The sequence below is a fragment of the Tasmannia lanceolata genome, unplaced genomic scaffold, assembly GCF_043159265.1.
Source record: "Tasmannia lanceolata isolate RefF3 unplaced genomic scaffold, GAP_Taslan_0.1 ptg000002l, whole genome shotgun sequence".
Taxonomy (NCBI): domain Eukaryota; kingdom Viridiplantae; phylum Streptophyta; class Magnoliopsida; order Canellales; family Winteraceae; genus Tasmannia; species Tasmannia lanceolata.
In genome coordinates this window covers 34,677,238-34,688,551 of record NW_027518679.1, presented here as the reverse complement: position 1 = coordinate 34,688,551, position 11,314 = coordinate 34,677,238, and the positions used below count along the sequence as shown (strand labels likewise).

The window sequence follows — 11,314 nt, the reverse complement described above, 5'->3', positions numbered from 1 at the left end:
ATAAATTAGTGTGTTAAATCCATGTGAGAACCCCCTCTATCATTGATTTATATGTTTTAGGTCATTAATATCTTGATCTGACTTTACGGATCATCAATCGGGACAAAATAAGCTAGGGTCACTTCATAGCCCGGACCCTGATTCCATTCCGAGACCCGATTTCCGTAAATCGTTAGATCAATGGCAGATCATGACCTGGGTCTAACCATCCAAAACCACCTAACCTCTCCTCTCATCCTAACCATTCAAACCTCACCTAACCTCACCTAACCTCTCCTCCCATCATAACCATCCAAACCTCACCTAACCTCACCTAACCTCACCTAACATCACCTAACCTCACCTAACCTTACCTAACCTCACCTAACCTCACCTAACCTCCTATCCCATTCTCCTATAAATACCCTCTCATCTCACCAAAGAAAAGGAGGAAAAAAAAGAAAAGAGGAGAGAACCCCTCTCTTAGAAAATTCAAGCCCTCTCTCTAGACCAAATCCCTCTTCTCCATAAGTTTGCATGGAATATCATCTACAAAAAGGTATGTCTTTTGGAATTTTATTTTCTTTTCTATATTTGTAGGATTGAGTGTTGTTTTGCGTATATTTTGGTTGATGTCATGTTTAATTTTGTACTAGTTTGGCCTTGGTCATGTTCTCACTTATGCTAAATATAATTAATGTGTTAGGGTCATTAGAACCTATTTGCGATGGGATGTTGAAATCATTGGCTTGTTAGGGAATTTAGATTTCTTTTGGGAAAACAATTCATTAAAAATTTTGAACATTTACAAGAAAGAAAACTTGAATTTTACATGAATTATCAAAACCCATTTAATTTGGCTTACAAAACCTCCATCTTTCAATTGATAACAACAGCCCCCACTCCAATTTGATAACAACAGCCCCCACTCAATCTCAAGAACCCAATATCCATACCCCACCTTGCCAAGTAGATAAAAACAACCCCTTTTTCAAACATCCCATTTGAATCTAATCTCAGGCCCATTCAAGCCATTTTTCATATTCACCGTCTTTTAATCACTAAAAAAATAAGAACTATCAAAAGAAAACATGGGGGTGCCAATATCATTCCCGTCATAGTGCTAGCTGTTAGACTTTAAACAGATTTTTCGACCTCTAAACAACAGAATCGTGGGAAATGGTTAACTACAAAGTAGTAGATATTTTCGTGCCGTTTCCAACGAGTATTCGTGCTAGATCAGACAGCGAGCGGTTAAAAAGTTAAGTCCAAAATGGTTGCGGCACACCTTTAGGCATTTCCAGTTTAATGTTGCTGTCCTTTTGTTTGCAACACAAATTCGAACCTCTAAATCACAGATTTACAAACAATGGAGAACTACAAAGTTGTAGCCCTATAAAAGATCTTTCCAACGCATGTTTGTACGTTGAATTTGGCCAAGCGGTTAAAGAGTTACGACAGTTTTAGTGGGCTGTATTTGTCAGATCTTTTAATGGTCAATGGTTTGTCGAATTTGTGCAATTGTCAAAACTTGGTTGTGTTAACGTCATTTTCCAAACCAAAATCGAAAGACATTAATCTAAAGTACATCCAACCTAAAATTAACAAAACTAAAATTCACCCATTTAAAATCCACTGATAAAAATCCGTTAAAAGCCATTAACCAAAAGACCACTAAAAATTTCAAATGAAACTAAAACCTTCTAAATAAACAACTTTAAAAGCTACCAAACACACTAAATACCTTCAGATAATAAAAGCTTCAAGAAAACTCTAAAAGTTTCCACAAACCCAAAAGAATTCGAGATTCCCAAGAGCCGGTGGATTCAAAATTCCTTTAGGAACCCTTAGAGCCCAATTTAGGAACACTGGTGTCGTGTCGTGTCGTGTCCTAAGTTTTAGGGAGTCCTAGGTTTTAGGGAGTCCTAGAGTCAGGAGTCCAGCCTCATCACGGACGTTTGCTATGTATAGCAACCGTGCCATAGGTCTAGTTACACTAGTCACCCAATCTTTCCCTAGGACAAGCCTAGTAAACTAGGATGTAGGCAAACCTGCATTAGTCTAAGGGACCATTTGCATTTAGATGAGAATCATATAGCATCTTAGATGAAATCTTAAGATAATAAAATCCTCAACTTGAATTAAATAACTTCTCCTAAAACTGTTGAAACAGTCAATCCCGTCTAGGTCGGTGTCCTAGTTGAGTTAGGCATAAGTAGCTTAGCTTAGGTGCACCGAACTACGTCGACTCTGATCCCAGTGAGGCTTGGGTACGTAGGCAGCTTGGATGTCTGACGGCATACCACCCGCGAGTCGGCACCACAACAAATTGTGGTGTTTTGTATATTAATTTTCTTGTAAATACTTAATCAAATCAGTTAGGGTTTTCCATGAAATTAGAATTCTAGGAGAACTTTCACTTAGAATGAATCCAGACAAATTAATAAATCAAGATACACATCTAGGATTCACATTGAAATTAGATTCTAGGATGCATGTCACTTAGTTCGCACATTAACATAGAGTTGAATGAGCCATTTAAAATAAATTTAAAAGAGTTAACTTTTGGAATCGAAGACCGATTATCGGGCAGGAATGGTGCATGTGGCGGATAACTCCCCATACCTTCCATTCTCGTAACCAGGTAGCGAGTCTAGATTTCTGGTTAATTATGGGTCCTAGATCCCACATCTAGGTGGCGACTCTGTCAGTCTCTTTCGTGTGGAATTCGGATTGCCTTAGTGATCCCAAGTCCACAGGAAAGATGAATTCAAATCAATATTAAAATGCACACGCCAATCGCGTGGGTACGAGAGACCACGGATTGCCTAGGCGCGGCGGCTCGCGCCCCACGCCCCTCTCGCGGGATCATGTCCCACACCAAGACTTTAAAGGTTTAAGTGATCCAAGGCTCAAAAGGACACCTTTGCGATATTTATGTTGCTAGGACATGCTTTGGAACAAGATGCCTTCTTGATATTTATGTTGAGATATTCGATAGCTCATTGGTAAAATTTATCAGTCTGTGGTTAATGTTTTCTTTGTTCAATTTTTTGTTTGGATGCTGGTAGTAATCTTGCAGATGAAACTGGGAAGAAAAGATCATGGAGAACGGATTTTTCTTTTATGTGCATTTTAATTTCTTTTATGCTGCTAACTTTGGGATTTTCCAAAACCTTTTTTTATTCCCCAATCCAATGACTAGAAATGTTCAATTAAATTTCATTTAGTATTTTTTTAAGCACTCAATTTCCTTTAGTATCTGCAATTTTATTTTTATTTTTGGGTAAAAAATGAATCTTGCTACTCTGTGCTTACTTCTAATTAGTAGTACAGTTTTGTGGATCATCAAGGCTGAATATCATAGGGGAACACCATTCTGATCTGGTTTATAAAGGATTTTTTTTCCATTTCTTTTTCAGACATCTACATAGAAGTTGATATAAAAGGCCTATATTGGGCTTCAGGTACATATGAGGTTTTGATGTTTTGTTTTGTTCTTTATGGAGGCCTATATGCTATTGTGTTTTTTAGGAATCTTATATTTGTCGTCTTTTTGCAATAAGAAGTCGTTGCATTTGTAGATGACCATATTGGTATTCAATTTCGTATAATTGTAATTTTTCATTCATGCATTTTCTAATTGATACTTCTAAAAGATAGTTGCTCCTGCCAATCTCTTTGTTGGCATTCGCCTCCGAGTGGAATCATGTCTGCAGGAGATAGAACTGAAATAATCTCAGGGAAGCAGCTGGATTCATTTCACATGGTCATTGTATGATAGTGGATTGTTTGATCAGAGTGGTCGATTTCATTCACATAATTTATAGCGAGAGGAAAATTCCTTTCCGTTCTTAATAGAGGAAATTAAATTTATTAATTTAATGTCTCTAAGTGTTTCCTTATTGCCAGATATTCAAAATGAGTTTTGTGTTTCAAGATTTTCCTAAGTTGTGCTCTCTTAACCTAAACTGTTATGTAAACAGAGGACTTAATTGAATAAGAAAATTTCTATATACCTATGTTGCTCCTCTATTAAGTTCTTCATAGAATAAGAAAATTTTTATATACCTATGTTGCTCCTCTATTAAGTTCTTCATATTACATGACTCTTCTTCGGGTCCTTTTCCATCTTTTTCTAATGTTTTATGACCTATTGGATCCTTTCTTTCAACATAAATCTGCTCCACTCCTACTTTTAATTATGCTTGATATAGAAGCATTTGAATGTGGTAATTATAGTTCATCTAAATACTTAATGTTTCTTTGATATGCTCCACTCCTACTTTTAATTATGCTTGATATAGAAGCATTCGAATGTGGTAATTATAGTTCATCTAAATACTTAATGTTTCTTTGATAAACTATCAGTAAATTTTTCAATTTCTCTTTATCACCGCACAATCGACAATGGGGATTTTCTGTTTTTCTTCTTCTCATACAATTACATCCTCATTTGTTTTAAATCATCACTTTTACCATCATGTCTAGCCTCTTTTTTACAAATTGAATTCATTTTTTTAAACATTTTTAGCGCATCTTATGAGTAATTTACTTTTCCATTTATATCTCCATGAATGATTATTCTTTATTTTCTTTTCTTTTTTAAAAATACTCTTTAAAAAAAAAAAAAAAGGGGTTCAATGTTTTTTTAGTTTTGTTGTACCTACAAAGTCCAAGTGACTAATTGCAGTCTCCGGAGACCAATCAAATCCTTGAAATTTGAGGGGGACAAGAAGTGAATTGGATCTCTATTTTGTGTTAGCTTCAAGCTTTGGTTTTTTTTTTCCATTTTCTTTATCTCAATGTTTTCTGATGAATCATTTAGTGTTCTTTGTTTTGACGTGCGTCGCACGGTGGGTCTTTACTAGTTCTTAGAATATGAGAGAGTAGGCAACCCCAAAATGTCACTTGCTTCTTTTAATAATGGCACTCCTCACTTTCTTAAATAATCAACTAACCGGACTTTAATACCTTTGTCGATCCTTATCTTGTGAGGAGTGTCATACACAAAAGAGAATAAGAACTAAAGCCCCCAAATTGAGTGCCATCCTAATGACCGAATGCATGGTGGGCCCAACTCAATTTAGAACGAATTCTCAAATTCTTTCCTTCTTGTAAAAAAAAACATGCACATTTCAATCAGTAGTCGCCCAAAATAATTGTCATAGGATGATCCGAACCATACAAGCGAAGGTCCACAACGTAAATTGGTTGTGCCCCTCAAAATTAATTTTCCTTAGAATGATCTCAACCATCAATTTTATGATCCACAGCTTTAAAACCATTTCCGTAGAATGATCTAAACCGTTCATTTGATAGGCAACAATGTAATTAGATGTGGTGTGCCTTCTTAATTAATTCTATGGGCCGATCCAAACCACCCAAACGATGGGTCACAATGCGATTTAGTAGCTCACTCCTAAATCATTTCTATAGGGTGATCCGTACCGTTCAAATTTGAATGTGCCATGGTCCTAATTGGCCGCGCCTTCCTAATTATTTCCTTGAGATGATCCAAGCCATCCAATAGGTAGACCACATTGTAGATTGGTTGCGCTCTTTAGAACATTTCCATGGGCTGATTCGAGCTATCAAATTGATGGGGCCGCGGCACAACCAAGTTGTACCTCTAAACCCCCTCTATTGGACTATCTTGAACCGTCCAAATGATGAGTTACTACTTGAATTTGGCATGCCTTGCACATTTCCTCCATAAAATGATCTGAACGATCCGCTTTATTAGCCACGGCATAAACGGGTTGTGCTCCCCCAAATCATTTTTTCACAGAATAATCCAAACCGACCCTCGACGAACCCCATTACATATATGACCAAAGCATATATAAGCCCTCCCTAAAAAACGATCTTATTCATTGGATCAAAATAAGTTCAAAAATCAACGATGCGGGGTACACTGATTTGATCCAAATTTAATCAAAATGTTTGATGCGGGCCCACCAAATAAGTTCAAATTCTCTCTTGTTTAGATTCTTGTGAATAACCCTTCTCAACACCTGGTGGAAAAATGCAAAACATGGCGGAAATGACCGAATAGAACGAGAGAATGCACGAAATGAACACAGAAAGGGGAGATAGTGGAAAAGACAGATAGAAAAACACTAACTCCTTTGTTGATTAAGGCGGAGCAAAATAGCGGTGTCTACAATAACCCATTAATATAGTCCCTTATTACTCACCTCAATTGAAGTTCGAAATCCTTTTCACAGTACACATTAGTTACCTACAATCAATAGTATAAATATTCCCCATGAGTTCCATTATTAATATCAGTCCTATAAAGTATATATATCCATCCACTGACACAAGACACCCTTTGGTGCTCTATCGGAAAAGAATCGGTAAACCATACTATGATTCTTTTTAGTATTTTGGAGTTATTAGTGTTATAAAGTTTTCAAAACTTCTTGAAACTATTTTTAACAGAAAGAACACGTTTCAGGCATGTCCGTAGAATACAAGAGCGTCGAAAACGGACAAGAAACGAAGAAGTTATGAATTTTTGAAGTTTAAGCTGCATGGGAAAAACTGCCGCGCCGGATGTCCGGGAAACTTTCAGTTTGCCCAACTAAACTCAGTCCGACGTCCGTCATTTTTGCCGGTCGTCCGCCCCTGTGCAGACTCAGTTTTCCCCGAAACGCGATTTTTCACCCTTTTTTATACTAAAACGGTCATAACTCATTCGTTTCAACTTCAAATCGCGCGTGGTCAGATCCGTTAGATTCGTATCGACGAGAGGAATCCATTTAATCTAATATCACGCTCTGTACCATATTTAATCTAAGCTTTTTAGGGACAATCTAAACCCTAATTACCATAGTTCCATAATCAAAATTCTCTTTTCTTAGAGATCTATGAATTAATCCCTTAGATCAAGACATACAAAATCTTAATCACTTAAAACTTATTTGTTTCAGTTTTCTCTAATCACATAAACAAATAAGACTCAACTTTCTTACCCGGATTCACATAAGAAGGCTCCGCGATCGTTTCCCCGAGGTCGTTCGCACGTATCTCTCTCTTCTAGGGCTGTAGAAACGATTATGGCTGATTTATGTTATGCAGAATCCCTAAAGGATATATTTATAGTTTTCAATTAAGAGTCATAACTCTAATAGGATTCTAAGGACAAAAATGCCCTCCCCTTTCAAGGGTAAACGAAATTTGGAGTAAGGGTATTTTGGGCATCAAAATTTTGGGTGTTCACAGATATTCTGGCTTCTCTCTGTTGGATCTATCTTAAAATCACCCATGCAAATAATGGGAGAGGAATGGGTCCAAAGCACCCTTGCCTAATCCATTTCAAGTCCAACCAAAGCATTTATACAACATAATCAGCATTCATGTTGCAGACTTATTAATGCTCTGCTGGTGGTGAATTTTTCTTTCAGATGTTCTTCAACGACAGCGTTCGAAATATCCAAGCCGGGAAATGTGTCGCCACACTGTGCCTGTAAGCCATCTATAAATTGTACCTTGTGGGTAGACCATAGTTTCCAGAAACTTGCTAGTTTGAATAGGAAGCTCACTTTCTTAGAATGGTTTTTTTTTTTTTTTGAGTAAGCCGGGGTTTGTCAAGGACCCCTACCAGTGTGCTTTCTTAGAAATCTTGCCACAGATTTTAAGTTCTTCTCGCTTCTCAAATTTAGGAAAAGCGCCCTTCCTACACTTCCTACACATTTCCTTTTAATTAAGAGCACGCTTCTTATTTAGGTGATTATTTTTGGAAAGTGATATATTCGTCCGTTTTTCTTCCCCGGACCAGCTTCTTCTAGGATATTTATGGCTACTCTTTTACACTACAAGGGGTTAGGGGTTGTCTTCGGGGAGAAAAAGGAACAAATATATCACTTCCTTTATTTTTTTCTTAGATAGAGTGGTTTTCCCTTTTGATAATGTCAAATGAGTGCTTTTTTTTTTTTTAAAGATTATTTAAAAGTCAAACGAATTTTAAGTTTCAAATGAAATTTGTATGGAACTTCTTCCAACACCTTAACACTAAATCTACATGAATAAATCATTTAAAACTATAAGTCTTTAAAACTTGTAATTCTAGTCAGTATCGATATATTTTTACTACTTGTATTCCATACCTACATTAGCCCAAATCTACTATAACTCTATTCCTCCGCATTTCACTCTGGCAACTAAGGAGTGATCATCGTTTTTATTCTCATTAACCAATTTTAATAAGCATATATTCTAACTAATGAATGCAGGTGGGAACTTCCCAAAGAACAAAAGGTGATACAACTTGGGTCGGGCTCAACGACCTGGCGTAGAGTAGGGGATACAACTTGGGTTGGGCTCAACGACCAGTTCAACCCAATTTTGGCTCGGATTGGGTTGGCATTTTCTCGGGTTTGGTTGTATTAGGGATAGGGAAAGCTAACCCGATTGAATTTCTGATTGGATTAGGGTTGATCCCTTAGTCGGAAAACCGAACTCCATGCTCTAATTTTTATTGTAATTTTCAAAATCTTAGTGTATTTTTTGTAGTTTTTTGTTTTTTCCTTGGACCAACCCAAACCAACCTTGACCTAACCCGGCTTAGGCCTACAGATAGGTTGGGTTAGGTTTCAGAGATTTAGATGTGGGTTGGGTTAAGATTGAACCTTCTCCACCCAGGACGAGGTTTTAAATTTCGGTTTCAAAATGCGTTTCGGTCCTCACCGAAACTGAAATTTCGCGGGAAATCAGAGAAACCCAATAACTTGATATTTTATCTCGTCCTGGACCGAAACTGAAATTTCGCGTGAAATCAGACAAACCCAATAACTTGATATTTTATCTCGTCCTAAATTTTCAGCCGAAATTATCGAAATTTCATCCGGAATTTCGGTAATTTCACCCGGAATTTCAGGAGAATATTAAATAATGTTGAAATTTCAGATTTTTTGGTTTTTCCTTAAATTTCGAGAAAAACAAAATTTCGAAATTTCAGTCGAAATTTTGTAAGGTTTTGGGTTTACCCGATTTCGGTTTCGTTCTCCACCGAAACCCAAAATTTCGAGCATATTTCGGTGATTTCAGTGGAAATTTAAAACATTGCCCGGGGTATGATTGTGTCGGGTTAGGGTTGCGGGAATGCAACCTAGGATTGGGCTAGGGTTGGCCTCAACCCTACCCGAGTTGCCCCCCTAATAGAGGTGTAGTTTTATCTTTTTAATTAAAAGCAAAAGAAACTATGATAAAGGCAAGTAGCTGCCAGTATTAAGAGGCTATTGCTGATTCCTTACTCAGCTTCCAATTCGGATTCCGTATCATTGTTCTTGGAAAATTAGTTTGGCCTAGTTTGGCTTAACTTGACAAGTGGAAGCATGGAATGGTGACCTTGTTTGCTCATTTGGTGGGGCCATAGGTCTGAAACCTCGGCCCTAATATAATCAGGAAAATATTAAAAACTTGTGCTGTTAGACTCCTTCCTAACCATAGTTACCAAAACTCCATTTTAAAATGCATTTTATTGGTGTGCCGTTGAAAACTCCGTTTAAAACTTTTAAAATGAATAAAACTCTTTTTTTTTTTTTTTAGGCAAACGTTTTAAACCATTTACACATTTTTTTGGCCAATTTCCAATTTTACCCCCACCATATTTGTAAATGACAAAATTCTAAACTTTGATTGGATAAAATTCTATGTCCTTGGTTTGGTTGTATTAGGGATAGGGAAAGCTAACCCGATTGAATTTCTGATTGGATTAGGGTTGATCCCTTAGTCGGAAAACCGAACTCCATGCTCTAATTTTTATTGTAATTTTCAAAATCTTAGTGTATTTTTTGTAGTTTTTTGTTTTTTCCTTGGACCAACCCAAACCAACCTTGACCTAACCCGGCTTAGGCCTACAGATAGGTTGGGTTAGGTTTCAGAGATTTAGATGTGGGTTGGGTTAAGATTGAACCTTCTCCACCCAGGACGAGGTTTTAAATTTCGGTTTCAAAATGCGTTTCGGTCCTCACCGAAACTGAAATTTCGCGGGAAATCAGACAAACCCAATAACTTGATATTTTATCTCGTCCTGGACTGAAACTGAAATTTCGCGTGAAATCAGACAAACCCAATAACTTGATATTTTATCTCGTCCTAAATTTTCAGCCGAAATTATCGAAATTTCATCCGGAATTTCGGTAATTTCACCCGGAATTTCAGGAGAATATTAAATAATGTTGAAATTTCAGATTTTTTGGTTTTTCCTTAAATTTCGAGAAAAACAAAATTTCGAAATTTCAGTCGAAATTTTGTAAGGTTTTGGGTTTACCCGATTTCGGTTTCGTTCTCCACCGAAACCCAAAATTTCGAGCATATTTCGGTGATTTCAGTGGAAATTTAAAACATTGCCCGGGGTATGATTGTGTCGGGTTAGGGTTGCGGGAATGCAACCTAGGATTGGGCTAGGGTTGGCCTCAACCCTACCCGAGTTGCCCCCCTAATAGAGGTGTAGTTTTATCTTTTTAATTAAAAGCAAAAGAAACTATGATAAAGGCAAGTAGCTGCCAGTATTAAGAGGCTATTGCTGATTCCTTACTCAGCTTCCAATTCGGATTCCGTATCATTGTTCTTGGAAAATTAGTTTGGCCTAGTTTGGCTTAACTTGACAAGTGGAAGCATGGAATGGTGACCTTGTTTGCTCATTTGGTGGGGCCATAGGTCTGAAACCTCGGCCCTAATATAATCAGGAAAATATTAAAAACTTGTGCTGTTAGACTCCTTCCTAACCATAGTTACCAAAACTCCATTTTAAAATGCATTTTATTGGTGTGCCGTTGAAAACTCCGTTTAAAACTTTTAAAATGAATAAAACTCTTTTTTTTTTTTTTTAGGCAAACGTTTTAAACCATTTACACATTTTTTTGGCCAATTTCCAATTTTACCCCCACCATATTTGTAAATGACAAAATTCTAAACTTTGATTGGATAAAATTCTATGTCCTTGGTTTGGTTGTATTAGGGATAGGGAAAGCTAACCCGATTGAATTTCTGATTGGATTAGGGTTGATCCCTTAGTCGGAAAACCGAACTCCATGCTCTAATTTCTATTGTAATTTTCAAAATCTTAGTGTATTTTTGGTAGTTTTTTGTTTTTTCCTTGGACCAACCCAAACCAACCTTGACCTAACCCGGCTTAGGCCTACAGATAGGTTGGGTTAGGTTTCAGAGATTTAGATGTGGGTTGGGTTAAGATTGAACCTTCTCCACCCAGGACGAGGTTTTAAATTTCGGTTTCAAAATGCGTTTCGGTCCTCACCGAAACTGAAATTTCGCGGGAAATCAGACAAACCCAATAACTTGATATTTTATCTCGTCCTGGACCGAA

At 37.1% G+C, this 11,314-nt stretch overlaps 1 long non-coding RNA gene across 1 annotated transcript; it reads left to right on the top strand.

The window, feature by feature from the left end:
* Positions 1 to 412: 412 nt before the first annotated feature.
* On the top strand, positions 413 to 8,550 carry LOC143884313 (uncharacterized). Its single transcript, XR_013252816.1, has 4 exons — positions 413 to 538; positions 3,402 to 3,446; positions 7,392 to 7,453; positions 8,220 to 8,550. It is a non-coding gene; the product is annotated as an uncharacterized LOC143884313 (long non-coding RNA).
* Positions 8,551 to 11,314: the final 2,764 nt, after the last annotated feature.